Source organism: Lithobates pipiens, unplaced genomic scaffold (assembly GCF_037356315.1).
Source record: "Lithobates pipiens isolate NorthernLeopardFrog02 unplaced genomic scaffold, aLitPip1_a1.2 Scaffold_23, whole genome shotgun sequence".
Taxonomy (NCBI): domain Eukaryota; kingdom Metazoa; phylum Chordata; class Amphibia; order Anura; family Ranidae; genus Lithobates; species Lithobates pipiens.
Genome location: NW_027507785.1, coordinates 87,547,529 through 87,562,828, shown reverse-complemented (window position 1 = coordinate 87,562,828; position 15,300 = coordinate 87,547,529). Strand labels below are relative to the sequence as shown.

Sequence of the window (15,300 nt, the reverse complement as noted above, 5' to 3'; positions counted from 1 at the left end):
CCTGTCCCACTGACTCCCTGTCCTTTGTCCTTACCCCTGTACCCTGCCCCACTGACCACCTGTCTTCCATCCTGCTGAGTCTTTTACACTGCCCCACTGACCCCCTATTCTCTGTCCTTGTGATGCCTCTTCTCTGCCCTTCTGACCCCCGTACACTGCCCTACAGACCCATCTCCTCTGCCATTCCTGTCCACCACACTCCTTATGCCCCTCCTATCCACCACACTCCTTATGACCCTCCCACTAGTAAGTGTTTGGCCACACCCACATGTTGCTGCAAATTATTTCCTCTCTCAAGTGTCCTTTATTCCACAGTTCAAAAGTTGGGAGGTATGTCGGATGGTCAGTTGGTAAAATTTAGATGGGCCCTGTCATCATCAGAAGATGAAGGTGACGGGGTCTTTATAATAAAAAAAAGCACATGGAACCAGTCATACTTGGTTTAGTTCCTCTTATTTCACTTTCCTATGAAAAGTATTCAACTTTCTGCCGTTTCTAATGATGCCAAACACCCACAATGCACCTGTTAGAGACCGTGTCAGTAAGTGACATAATGGAGCTCAGATTGTTTTTTATTTCCTTTTAGGCAATTAAGAAGTAGTTTTATACTCAGAACTATAGTGTGCTTTAGTAATGCTCACCTGCCTTAATGATTTATGTGAAGTGTGGTTTTTAATGATAGGTTCACTTTTTTTTTTTTTTTTTAAATAAAAAATTTAGCTTAAGTGTTTATAAACCGAATCGGTAACTTTTAAAAAATTTAAGTGGTTCAGAAGAGTTAATTGTTTTCTGCTTCTCATTACGGCAGTTGCAAACTTGTCCTTAAAAAGAGGAAAAAAAATATATTCCCTTGCTTGAAAAAACTGACAAGTATGAAATCAGCCCTGGCTGCCGGGACTCTGGAGAGGCTGCCTTGGAATCTGAGATTAGTACAACTGTCACTGTTGTGATTTCTGAAAAACCCCTGAAATCACCTTAGGCATTTCCTCCTCTTGTGGTTTTATTGATCCCAGCTCCTCTATCACAGCGGGTAAAGCAAACCCAGCAAGACCTTGCTCTTCCCAATTCCTCCACCAGAGGGAGCACGGAGAGGAGAGCTGCCTCGGATTAGGAGACAAGTGACCTTTCGGAAAATCTCATAATACGATTTCTCCGAATACATATATAATACATATATATTAAAGCTGTGTAGTGTGGCCATATCCTGGAACCAATAAAACATTCCATTAATTATTAACTGGTACACCTAAGGTGTAAGAAAATGGAGTGCGTTCACATACAGGAACACATTATGGAGCATATTATTAAAAAAGTGAAAGATTGATTCACCACATTTGCAAAAATTATTCCCTGCGTTCGCCCGTGTGTTTAACCAATCGATCCACATTCACCGTCATTAGCCCCAACATCTGGATTTCCCATTTTTTCTAAGTAGACTTAATAATGCAAACAGTGCTACGATTGCTGGTCCTTACTATATTTTTGCATTTGCTGCTATGTACTTCAAGGGCTTTTCTGAATGGATGCAAATTGTTTGTATAGTTTAGGTAGGTTGTGATTTTACAGTAGATCTAAAGTTGAGTCAGGGGGGTCAGTAGGGCAGGGCACAGGGGTCAGCAAGAAAGAGGAAAGCGGGGTCAGTAGGGCAGGGCACAGGGGACAGCAGGAAAGAGGAAAGGGGGGATCAGTAGGGCAGGGCACAGGGGTTAGCAGGACAGAGGAAAGGGGGATTAGTAGGGCAGGGCACAGGGGTTAGCAGGACAGAGGAAAGGGGGGTCAGTAGGGCAGGGCACAGGGGTCAGCAGGACAGAGGAAAGGGGGGTCAGTAGGGCAGGGTGCAGGGATCAGTAGTTTCAGTAGATCTAAAGTTGATTGTATAAAAATAGTATGGTCAGATTGTAATGTGTATAAGGGTAACGCTAGGGTTCGTTCACACTAGCTGTTGAGGGCCAATATAACCCTGTAGTTGAGCCTCAGTCGCCCCCCCCCCCCCCAATCTCTCCCGCTTTAGCTGCAGAAGCAGTGGCTGGAGGTGTACACATGCAGGAATTATATCCCATGTAGTTCCCACCGAATATGACCCCTTCAAGTGATTGGGGACCACCCTGCGACTACCACAAAACCACATGCAATGTACGTGGCTGCAGTGCACTAGGGAAGGGTCCCAGGGGATAAGGCAGGCGGTGAGGAGGTGATACAACACTGTCATAGCAGTGACATGTTTGGGAACCAATCAGAACTCTTTCTTTGCATTAAGAGAGTGAGACCTTAGAGCTAGACTCCCACGCAGGTGTCAAAATAGAATTAAAGGACTTGCTCACACTCCTTTCATCCAATTTCTAAATTTCTGCATTTGTAAATTTCAAAAGCCAGCATAAAGGAATTACTCCTTTACCCCTTGATAACGTTCTTTCTAACAAAACGTGTTGGGAGTAGCTACAGTGATGCCATTGTGCCCACAAGGGTGCTGCATGTGTTTGACTGTATTTTATGTGAGTTTACTCCTGCTTGTTGTATATAGTTTTAACCTTTATTAAAAACTTGAACATTTAATACTGCACTATGAGTTCCTCCTCTGTTTCTCCTTCTCATAAAATGCACTGCTGGACAATTTGACTGCATGGTTTATCCATCTTGGAACCCTTGCTCTATACATCCATCCATCCTATAGAGATATTGGGTTTAGTTATACTTCCACCTTACGTCCCCGTGCTTGATTGTGGATCATCCTGCCTGCTTGCTTTTGTCCATTTTGCAATCCTGGCATCCATCCATCCCATAGGGATATTGGGACAAGGCACAGCCTGACCTCCATCCTGGGGTCTTAATAGCTGGTAAGCGGTTATTGAGTGGTTTGTGCACTGTCTGGGTGTGAAGAATCCTTCATCCACTTTTGGAACACTGGGTTTTGTGAAAACTTAAAGAGGAAGTAAACCCCGATGGGTTTTACTTCCTCTTTTGCTCCCCGCAAGGCCTACAAATGAAAAGCATAATGGGCTAGTATGCTTCGCATACAAGCTCATTATATGACACTTACCTGCAAACGAAGTCTGCGCTGTCCCCTGTGCATGCCACGTCCTCTTCCTTCCGGGGCCACGGACTGGCCGGAGCCACGGGTCGCAGACTGGTCGGAGCCGCGTAACGTCACTCCCGCACATGCAGGCGGGAGCCGTCAGTCATGGCAACACGCTGGGGGAAGAAACGGCATGGTGGTCCATGCATGGTCGTGCGGTAGTCCGTTTCTTCACAGAGCGAGATCGGCGCACTAAAAGTGAAATATCTCCTAAACGGCGCATGTTTAGGAGATATTTCCACTACCTATAGCCTTATTCTAGGCTTACCTATAGATAAAAGTAAGACAAAAGGGTTTACAACCACTTTAAATGTGTATATGAACTTATTTTGCACTGAAATACTTTTTTTTCCTGGACTTTATGGATTGTTTATGGATTTTTTTACTTGCACATATGTATTAAAGCATATATTTTTTCTTTTTAACTTGATTGTATGATTATTACAATGATCGTATGCACTTTCTAATTATAGTGCAACACAATTTTGTTTTTATAGTATATAAAGGAATAGTAGTGGTAAAAAATAAAAAAAACTCTTGTGGGTTTAACTAATAATTTTTTTGTATAATTCTCTTTTAAAGGGGTGTTCTATGCCTACATACTTTTGCTAATATGTGTGTGTCGTTCCAATCTCAAAAAGTTGGGAGGTATGAGTTGTGAGGTGTTTGCAGAGTGACCCCATTCACTTGGGCACTACCATCAAATCCTGCCATGGCCACGAAGCAAAGCATTGTGGCCATGGCATGTGTACACCCCTATAAAAAAAAAAAAAACATCACTATGTAAAAAAACAACTAAAAAAGTCAATATACAATAAACACTCTATAGCAAGTGCAATAAAATGCATGCATGATAAACATAGTGATAATCAAGTGAATACAATCACTAAATGAAATAGAATAAAGTCCTTCTGTGTGATAAATGATTCCAATGTGGTTACTCAGCAATTTTATTATGGTGGCCCTTTGTGTCTTGCCTCCACCAGATATACCAAAAACAAACTCACCAGAACAATAGTTCACCAGAACTATTTGGGGGAGGCAAGACACAGAGGGTGCCATACTGAAATTTCTGATTAACCACTTTGAAATAATTTATCACACAGAAGGACTTTCTATTTCATTTAGTGATTATATTTACTTGATTATCCCTATTTTTCTCATTTATGCACTTTATTACACTTGCTATTGAGTGTTTATTGTATATATACTTTTTTAGTTGTTTTTTCACATAGCGCTGCTTTTTTATCTTTATATGTTTTACTGGTGTTTTGTATATTGAAACTAATTGCATGCTGCTGCCTTTTGACCATTTAAGCGCTGACTCTTTGTTTTTAGAGTATGTGTACACCCCTGGCCGCTGCCTCAACGGCAAGGTTCTACCATCCCCATCCTGTAGTGTGACCGAGCCATAAACGAAAGCCCCCCCAGCATGGAGAATCGAGGTGAGGAATATCAATCTACTGGTTGCGGCCGACAAGCAAAAATAAATATATAAATAATAAATATATAAATAATGTCAGTGTACATTATCTTCAGTCATGTACACAGCTCTATGCACACTACAAATCCCATAGTCCAGTGGTCATCAACCCTGTCCTCAGGGCCCACTAACAGGCCAGGTTTTAAGTATTACCTTGGGGAGATGCGGACTAGAATACTGCAATCACTGAGCAGCAAATGATATCACCTGTGATGTATTTCAGTTATCTTGCAAACCTGGCCTGTTAGTGGGCCCTGAGGACAGGGTTGATGACCACTGCCATAGTCCATAGTCCTTCTCGGAAGCAAGCAAGAGAGGGTGGCTATGTTCCTACAGAGTGGGACCATGAAGAACTAACAGCCTAACAAAAATTTAGAATTTTTTTTTAATTTGGTGGAGGCTTAATAGAAGGGTTTTTTTTTCTGAGTTAGGAATGCATACTGGAATACAAATAATAATAAAAAAAAAATCCACAACTCTCAAACAAATATCAGGCAATATGGAGCCACAGAGAGCTCTGGTCTGGGCCAAAAACATTTGAGAAAAAAAGTATGGGGTACATTTAATTTTTTTTTTAAATTGTATTTCTAATTAATCATGTTATTTTATGTGCACATCATTGGCCATTGGTCCTCTTCAAAGACAGAGGAATACGCAATGATGTTTGTTCTCAGAGAAAGCCTTTCTCCTGCGCTCCTCTCACTTCCTCGGTGCATTCTGAGTGGCCCCCATGGCACATTACAGCAGACCATGTTCTTATCTAAGTGTGGGATAGGAAACTATCTAGGCCGCAAAGAGAAAGCTCTAATCGAAGACAATCCCAACACAGAGTGCTCTTCTATAAATACATTTGTTTTAATGGTCCATTTTCAACAAGGAGATTCAGAAGTTTACTAACTGGCTGAAGACAGGAGATATATTGATACAATTACCTCATTAAAATCAATTTGCAGTGCGAAGGAGGCCTAGAAAATGTGGTATTGTTAGAGTTAAATTGCATGGCTTTATTCTGTCTCTCTCACAAACATATCTATAATGGGTTTAGATAACTCTTATTGTAAATTTTTAACAATGGTGTGTGTGTGTGTATATATATATATATATACCATTGTTAAAAATTTACAATATATATTCTTAAATATACTGTATGTGTGTATATATATATATATATATATCTATATATATCTATATATATATATATATATATATATATATATATATAGATATATATATATATATATATAGATATCTATATATATATATATATATATATATTTATATATCTATATATACAGTATCGCACAAAAGTGAGTACGCCACTCACATTTTTGTAAACATTTCACAAGGACAAACTCTGGATTTGACGCTGAGCACGTGCACTCAACTTCTTTGGTCCACCATGGCAAATCCTGTTCTGAGTGGACCCTGTCCTGTTAAACCACTGTATGGTCTTGGCCACCGCGCTGCAGCTCAGTTTCAGGGTCTTTGCAATCTTCTTATAGCCCTAGACCATCTTTCTGTAGAGCATCAATTCTTATTTTTAGATCCTCAGAGAATTATTTGCCATGAGGTGCCATGTTGAACTTCCAGTGACCAGTATTAGAGAGTGAGAGCGATAACACCAAATTTAACACACCTGCTCTCCATTTACACCTGAGACCTTGTAACACTAACAAGTCACATGACACCGGGGAGGGAAAATGGCTAATTGGGCCCAATTCGGGGTGTTCTCACTTTGGTTGGCAGCGGTTTAGACATTAACCACTTCCCGACCGCTGCATGCTGCTATACGCCGGCACAATGGCAGAGGCGAGCAAATGGGCATACCTGTACGTCCCCTTTAAATGGCGGGGGCAAGTGGGCGCATGTGCGCCCGCTGCTTACAGAGTAACCGTGCCCGCAGGTCCTACGGACTCGATGCCTGCCGGTGTCCCACGATCGTGTCACGGAGCCGCAGAATGGGGAGATGCCTATGTAAACAAGGTATTTCCCCATCCTGCCTAGTGACATGGCAGGGATCTACTGCTGCCTGTCATCGGGAGCAGTGATCGATGTAATGTCAGTGGTAGTCCATCCCCCCCACAGTTAGAATCACTCCCTAGGACACACTTAACCCCTTGATCGCCTCCTAGTGTTTAACCCCTTCACTGCCAGTGTCATTTACACAGTACTCAATGCATTTTTATAGCACTGATTGCTGTATAAATGAAAATGGTCCCAAAACATTGTCAAAAGTGTCCGATGTGTCAGCCATAATGTCGTAGCCACGATAAAATCACCGCCATTACTAATAAAAAAAATTAATAATAAAAATGCCATAAATCTATCCCTTATTTTGTAAACGCTATAACTTTTGCGCAAACCAATCAATATATGCATATTGCGATTTTTTTTAATGAAAAATATGTAGAAGAATATATATCGGCCTAAACTGAGGAAAAAATTTGTTTTTTTATATATTTTTTGGGGATATTTATTATAGCAGAAAGTAAAAAATATAGCTTTTTTTTCAAAATTGTTACTCTTTTTTTTATAGCGCAAAAAAAATAAAATAAAACACAGAGGTGATCAAATACCACCAAAAGAAAACTCTATTTGTGGGAAAAAAAGGACGTCAATTTTGTTTTGGTGTAATGTCGCACGACCGCGCAATTGTCAATTAAAGCGACGCAGTGCCCAATCGCAAAAAGTGCTCTGGTCAGGAAGGGGGTGTGTTGCGTTATTTTGAATGGACAGCAAATTTACACTGTTATACAAGCTGTACACTCACTACTTTACATTGTAGCAAAGTGTCATTTCTTCAGTGTTGTCACATGAAAAGATATAATAAAATATTTACAAAAATGTGAGGGGTGTACTTACTTTTGTGAGTTACTGAATATATATCAGGGATGTGCGGTGAGATCAGTGGCTTCGGAGGCACTGGCTAGTATCAGAGCCAGATACACACAGGCTATATATTCACAAGTTCCGTATTGGATTCTCATTATGTAGGCGATTGCAGTTCTACTAGCTATATACAGCACCTTCATTAGTTCTCATATTTTACTAATTTAACTAGCATAAGTACTTGTTTTAGCATATGTACACAATGTTCAAACCACGCATGTGAGATATCGCCACAAACTTTAGAGTGAGAGCAATAATTCTAGCACTAGACATGTAACTCTAAACATGCAACCTGTAAAAAAAATTTAAAGCATCGCCTATGGAGATTTTCAAGTACTGAAGTTTGGCGCCATTCCACAAGTGTTCGCAATTATAAAGTGCAACATTTTAGGTATCTATTTACTCGGCGTAACATCATCTTTCACGTTATACAAAAAAATCAAGCTAACTTTAGTGTTTTTTTTTTTTTTATATATATATTAATGAAACTGTTTTTTTACCAAATAAACGCATGTGACATAAAAAGTTGCAACGACCACCATTTTATTCCCTAGGGTGCCTGAGTAATTTTCTAGCAAAAAATGATGATTTTTTTACATGTAGGAGAGAAGTTTCAGAATTGGCCTGAGTGGCAAATGCTTAATTACCATAAGTAATATACAAATAATTATTATATATTGTTTTTAAGGTAATTTACTATATTTTCAAAAACTGTACACAAGCAGATGGCTTAACGGACATATTACTGAAGTTTTAACTTATAACTTCAAACCAGTAATTTCACAGTAAATAGATAAATAATAAATTATTATGTTAAAACATATAGCATAATAATTATTTAGCTTGATTAAAAAAAAGTCCTTTTCAGCAGGCAGCAGATTCTCCCTTTTAACCACTTCATTCTTCCCGGAAGAATTTACCCCCTTCCTGACCAGAGCACTTTTTGCGATTCGACCACTGCGTAACTTTAACTGACAATTGCACAGACGTGCAACGTTGTACCCAAACAAAATTGACATCTTTTTTTCCCCACAAATAGAGCTTTCTTTTGGTGGTATTTTATCGCCTTTGCGGTTTTTATTTTTTGCGCTATAAACAAAAACAGAGCGACAATTTTGAAAAAAAAAAAACGCATATTCTTTACTTTTTGCTATAATAAATATCCCCCAAAAATATATAAAAAATATTTTTTTTCCTCAGTTTAGGCCGATATGTATTCTTCTACATATTTTTGTTTAAAAAAAAAAATCCCAATAAGCGTTTATTGATTGGGTACAAAAATAGAGCAGCGCTGGATAATGTAACTAGATATATAGAAACATCTATGACTCATCAACACACAGTGATATGTGGAAATGTACTGAGTGTGAACCCACTTTATCACATGGATTGTGTAAAACACAATGCAAGGACTAGTAGAATCTATCACTAATGACAAATGTGACTGGGAGAATTTGTGAACACACTATAACATATAAGTGATATATTCAAATGAAAACATCATGATGAATAATGAGCAGAAGTGAAAAATAAATGATATTATTCAAAAAGTCTGCGACAAAACGATGGACATGAGTGTCCAAGCAGAAAGATGCAATAAAGTGGTGCAACTTCCAGGTGGAATTAGGACATGGAATCAGGATAAAACAGCCGAATATCAAAGTACACTTGAAAGGTGTTCAGATAAAAAGTTGTGTGCTCTTACCAGATCCGACGGACACACATGCCGTACGGCAATGGGTCAAACAAGCTCACAACACCTTGATTGCTGGTGTTCGCACTGGATGTAGTGATCTTGCGACTCCAAACCATGCGTCTCAAGACCATACGTCAAAGCAACGATAAAGCCGACAGCCTGGTGTTCACCCTGGATGTAGCAGTCTTGTGGCTCCAAACCGTGCGTCTCCAGACCATGCATCAGTAGCGATGGAACCAACAACCTGATTGGTCCAAAGGTTAATAGCGTGGGAAAAAAGCAATTCACCAAGATCCAAATGTGGAGTGGAAAAGAAAAATAGGCTCCATATGGTGCAGGTCAATCAAAAAAGATTTTCATATAAAAAATATCATGCAACTCAATGCAGGATAAAAAGGTGATCACTAGATAAAATTGATTAAATAGAACCAACGTGGGAAGCAAAAGAATGCTGGACTGACGTGTTTCGACTCTATGGGTCTTCAACTGGGGTATATTGATTGGTTTGCGCAAAAGTTATAGCCGCTACAAAATAGGGGATAGATTTATAGAATTTTTATTATTATTATTTTTTTTTTTTACTAGTAATGGCAGCGATCTGCGATTTTTATTGTGACTGCGACATTATGGCGGACACATCGGACAGTTTTGAAACATTAATACAGTGATCAATGCTATAAGATTGCACTGATTACTGTAAAAATTTCACTGGCAGTGAAGGGGTTAACACTAGGGGGTGCTTGAGGGGTTAACTGTGTTCCCTGGGAGGTGATTCTAACTTTGGGGGGGGGGACTGACTGGAGAAAGTGACGGATTGTGGTTGCTAGCTAATAGGATCACACGATCTGTCACTCCTGTCAGAACAGAACAGGGTCATCGCGAACACCCACCACAGGCACCGGCACCCCTGCTGTGCGGCGCACGTGCCCATTATCCCGACCCCACGAACCGACGTACAGCTACAACGGCTGGGGCAGGGGAGCCAACCTGCCGAAATATAACTGCGGCAGTTGGTCGGGAAGTGGTTAACTGTGTGAGAAAAACATGGGAACAATAGGTGATTGGAGGACTTCGGCTACCTACCCCACAAATTTGGGGTCTCTGTGACCCCAGGTCGCCGAGCTACGACACTCGATTGTTTTTTTTAATGTTCATGGCCTCCCCTGACTGCACGTCCCTGATATATAGATATATCTATATATATATCTATATAAATATATATATATATATATATATATATATATATATATATATATAGAGAGAGATATATATATATATATATATATATATATATATATATATATATGAAGGACAGTATGGTGGTCTGAAATTATGAGAGGAGCACGGGGGGGGGGGGGGGGGTGTTTAAGCAGACAACCCACACTGGTCTTTGTCGGTTCCTGTGCACAGTACCCACCCACCCATTCCCCTTCTTAGGGCATTTCTCTTAAAACACTTTCTCTACAAAACCATCCACTCGCTAATCTTGGGTATGCCCCCTTCTCTTGGCATACCGTCCAGCAGACCAGGGCACACTTTGAGTCTACTTTATGTTGTTAGCCTTGTGACATGTTTATGTGGTTCTCCCGGACAAAGGGCAAAGGGCAAAGGGCTCGGGACATAAATACAGTATATATATATATATATACAGTGCCTTGCGAAAGTATTTGGCCCCTTGAACTTTTCAACCTTAGATATATATTAATAGAAAACTCTAATTTTGCTATTAAACTTTTAATACAGGGTGAACCCAGGACACTGCATTGGAATTTTTCTAAAGAAAATCCCATATGGCAACATCTGAATGAAAAGGCAACAAGGGTGATGTGAGGTTGTGAATTATCTCTTCTTCAGCTGTGTGTTTAATTTGAGCTTCAGCTATGCAGCTCTGTAAACAGTTGACCTATTTTAGCAAAGCAATTTAAAGTAAATCTAAGTCCTGACTGAATGACATTTAATTTCATAGCAAAAGATAGAAATTATTTATGATACTCAGAAACTAGTGCAGCCACCATGTCTAAGTACTGGAAAGCTATGTAACATTTTATATTTGTTCTCTGGTTTAGATAAACTTTAACTGCAGCAGAAGTTTGGTCAGCGAGCCAATTGTGATGTTTAAATTTTAGGATTGGAAATCAGCAAAGTGTTTCACTGTAAAATAACAATTTTGTCTTTGGCAAATTTCAACAAAGTGAACATTTTTTATTTTGTTTTTCAATTTTCTTAGACAAAGGTTACTTGAAATAAAGAAAAAAAATCAACAGTTAGATTTTGTGTGTTTTTGGTATATTTAGTTTAACTTATTTAATTTAGCTTTCTTTCTATTTGTGTCTTTTTTTTCCTTTTTAATGTGTATTTGATTATTTTATGTGTATTTAATTTTTGGAAATTAGCAAAGTGTTAATTACCAATTTTGTCTTTGGTAAATGTCAATGAAGTGAACACTTTTCTTTTCTTCAGCAAAGATTTCTTGAAAAAAAAATCCACAGATAGATTTTTTGTGTTGTTTTTTTTTTTTTTTTTTTTTTTTTTTTGTGTATTTGATTATTGGAAATAAGCAAAGCGTTTCACCATAAAATTACCATATTTTTCTTTGGCAAATTTCAACAAAGAGAACATTTTTAACTTAGTTTTTCACTTTTCTTCTGCAAAGATTTCTTGAAATAAAAAAATAATCCACAGTTAGATTTTGTATGTTTTGGGCCTATTTAATTTAATTTAGTGTTCTCTCTATTTGTGTTTTTTTTTCTTTTCTGGTGTATTTGATTATTTGTGCAAGGTTGCTTTCTTATTTGGTCTGCTTTTTCTGTATTTAAAAAAAATGATATAAAAATTAAGCAATTTTTTTTGGGCACAAGAACATGTCCATGATAGTTCAAATGAGCTTCTATTACCCTCAGAAGCCATTTTAAGCCCAAAGTACTCTTCAAAATGACTAAATACCACCTTCATTCTGCCTTCCCCCTAACTCCTATGCATTTAACCAAATCTGTTTACAGCAATTTTGGGAGAAATTAAACCTCTCGGGGCCCATTTATATTTACATATATGGGTGGCGTTTATCGCACATTCGTTGATGAACATTATGTTGGAAGTTAACATTCATAGTGTTAGACCAGTGTATCCATTTAAACGGGCTGTCAAATGAACCAAAAATGCACTAATATCCGATGTCTGTTTAAACCAAAATCACTTAAAATCATTTCACTCTAAAGTACGCAGTAAAGCAATGTACTCCACAAAAAAAAAAAAAAGAAATGTACCGCGCAGCTTGCCAGTGACAAGGTTACCCAGAAATGGTTGTCCTTCTCCAGCCTTCCATATGACAGCTGCAGTGATTGTGACTGGCACAGGCTCTGTCACTTGTCTAACACTCCACATCTCTTCACAACATCGACAAATCTGCTTTCTAACATGCCGTTACTGTCCTTCCAGCTCTCAGGCCTGTTTGTCATTAGGGTTTAACAGCAGGCAATACAATTTGGATAATTTAAGTGATATTCTTGACAGTAATTTGAGCAACTGCACACTTTTTCTGGATTCTCCTGGTAACACATATATGGTCCAAAATTGGAAGTGAAGTGGAATTGGAAATGGATTTTTCCATGCAATTATGATTTGAAGTACATCATAAAATCCACCAGGGGATGACTAAAAAAGAAGAAATGTAGGGTTACAGACTGGCCTGGTCAAAGCCCTGATTTAAATCCTAACGAAATGCTGTGAAAAGATACGAAATGGGCCATGTCGAAAAATGTTAACGGGGTGTGCTGACTTTCTCACGCGACTGTAGAGTAGTTCTGCAAAGTTGAAGTGGAACTGTAAATGTTAGGCCCGGAGTAAAGAAAAAGTTTAAAAAAGCCAATGAATTGCCCAAGGCACCAACATCCGGTTCATATAGTCAAAGGGTAAAAAAAATAAGATTAAGGTGTCAACAATACACTCAATATAAAATCAATAAGGTTTTATTCTTTCAACATGCATACAAGGAGTGCAACAACAATTCGGTCAAAGGTGTGAATTATCTCTCCCTCCGGCCCCCAGGGAGAGATAATTCATGTGCTTGACCGGATCATTGTGCCACCCCTTGTTTGGTGAAGGACTACCACAGATTGGTGAGCATATTTTCTAGTTATGTTGTTATTGATTAGATTTGTATGTTTGTTTTTGCTTTGAATTGTTATGTTCTACTTTCCCCTTACCTCATGTGCAAGCGGGGTGTTCCCATGAAACGCATTGAGAGACCAAGAGGTCGCTCACCTATGAAAGACACCTTGTTCACATCTTTATATCGGAATCTGAAATCATTGTGACTTTTATAGTTGTGGTGTCTGTTATTCTATGGGGGGGGGGGGGGGGGGGCAACTAAGGGAGGTTTCATTTATATACACCTATAGATGTTTTTGATTTTATGCATATTATAAGAATAAAAGCGTATCCAGTCTTTTGTTGGCATCTTAAGGGTCCATCTTATTTTTCTACCCTTTGACTGGAGTAAAGAGAGTTTAAAAGAAAATATAGTTGTAAAGACTTACTTGATTGGTGGGCCAAATAGGAACAGGCAGAGCTGTGAGGGGTGTTCAGTCAGGATGTCCTCAGTTGGAAGGGAGCTGAGTTGGGAAAAACTTCCCACTCTTCCTCCCCTTGTTCCCATTACCTTGTTGTTCTTCAGTGAGCTATTTTGTGGTAGGTGTACCCTTAAAGCTAGGGTTTCCACCTCACCCCTTTAAACCTGAACACATATTAAAGTGTTTGTTACCCGAACATTTCATATTCCTGATATGTGCCTGCTGTACTTGTGAGAAAAAGCATCCTGTTCTCTTTGTTTTGCTTCCGCCCAACTCCGGAGACAGTAAAAAAAACCCTCCCTTAAAGCTGGGCTGCTCTGTCACTGCAAGAGTTAAATACTCCTTTAGGTGTAAGGAACGGGAGAGGCAGTTTTACTTGCTTCATCCTCAACTTCTGCAGCAGCTAGTGCTCCCTTACCCTCTGGCAGTGGACTGTTCCTCGGCATCCTTACATCCAATGCAGGGCTATGGGCTCCACATTGGACTTGATGACATCTGGAAACCTGCTGTTGGACCAGCTGCTGGAGTATTGGGACAAAGAGGTTGTGGGGACCGGTCTTAAAGAGGGATTCCACCTACAAAAAAAATATTAAAAGCCAGCAGCTATAAATACTACAGCTGCTGACTTTTAATAAATGGACACTCACCTGTCCCGGGTTCCAGCGATGCCGGCAGCCGAGGCCGATCAATCGCTCGGCCCTCGGCTGCTGCCGCCACCATTCTAGGTGAGGGAATCAGGAAGTGAAGCGAATCGGCTTCACTTCCCGGTTCCCTACTGCGCATGCGCGAGTCGCGCAGCACAATAGGAATTGTCTGCGCTGTCTCTGGGACCCGTGTGTGTCCCAGCAGACAGCGCGGCAGGGCAGGAAATGGCGTAGACTCCCACGGGAGTCTATGCCCGGAAGTGGGTGTAAATACCTGTCTTTGACAGGTATCTCCACCCCCCTCCCCCCTGAAAAGTGCCAATTGTGACACCGGAGGGGGGGAGGGTTCCGATCAGCGGAGGTTCCACTTTAGGGTGGAACCCCGCTTTAAAGTGTGGTGGCAGGCTAAGGAGGAGTGACAAAATATTGGGGTAAATAAAACTGCTTTTCCTCTTTCCCTAGGCTTTAAGGCTGGGTTCACATATGAACACACAGTGGCTCACAGCAGGAGTCCGGTGTGTCCTCGTCCATTTCAGGTCCGATTTCAGCCTGAATTTTTGGCTGAATTCAGACCTGAAATGGCCCAAAAGACGCACAGGACCCCTGTGAATATCACATCGGAGCCGCTGCTTCATAGAGAGCTGGTCACAATCTCCTACTATTGCGAATTGGAATGCAGGGAGCCCAGCCTAAACCTTGCAGTGCAGGGTCACCTTCATTGCAGAGGGAGCAATTTTACTTTACTTTTAATTTATTTGCTCTTGAGAAGAGGAGATTAAAGGGGGTATGATCAACATATAACTACATAAGTGGTCCATATAGTGAACTTGGTGTTGAGTTATTCACTTTAAGGTCATCACAGAGGACAAGGGGGCACTCTTTACGCCTAGAGGAAAAAAGATTTCATCTCCAGATACGGAAAGGTTTCTTCACAGTAAGAGCTGTAA

The 15,300-nt window shown here is 39.9% G+C and overlaps 1 protein-coding gene across 1 annotated transcript in view; it reads left to right on the top strand.

Annotated features, from left to right (window-relative positions):
* TAFA4 (TAFA chemokine like family member 4) overlaps positions 1-15,300 on the top strand; it is a 337,297-nt gene that overhangs the window by 30,873 nt on the left and 291,124 nt on the right. The window lies entirely within an intron of this gene.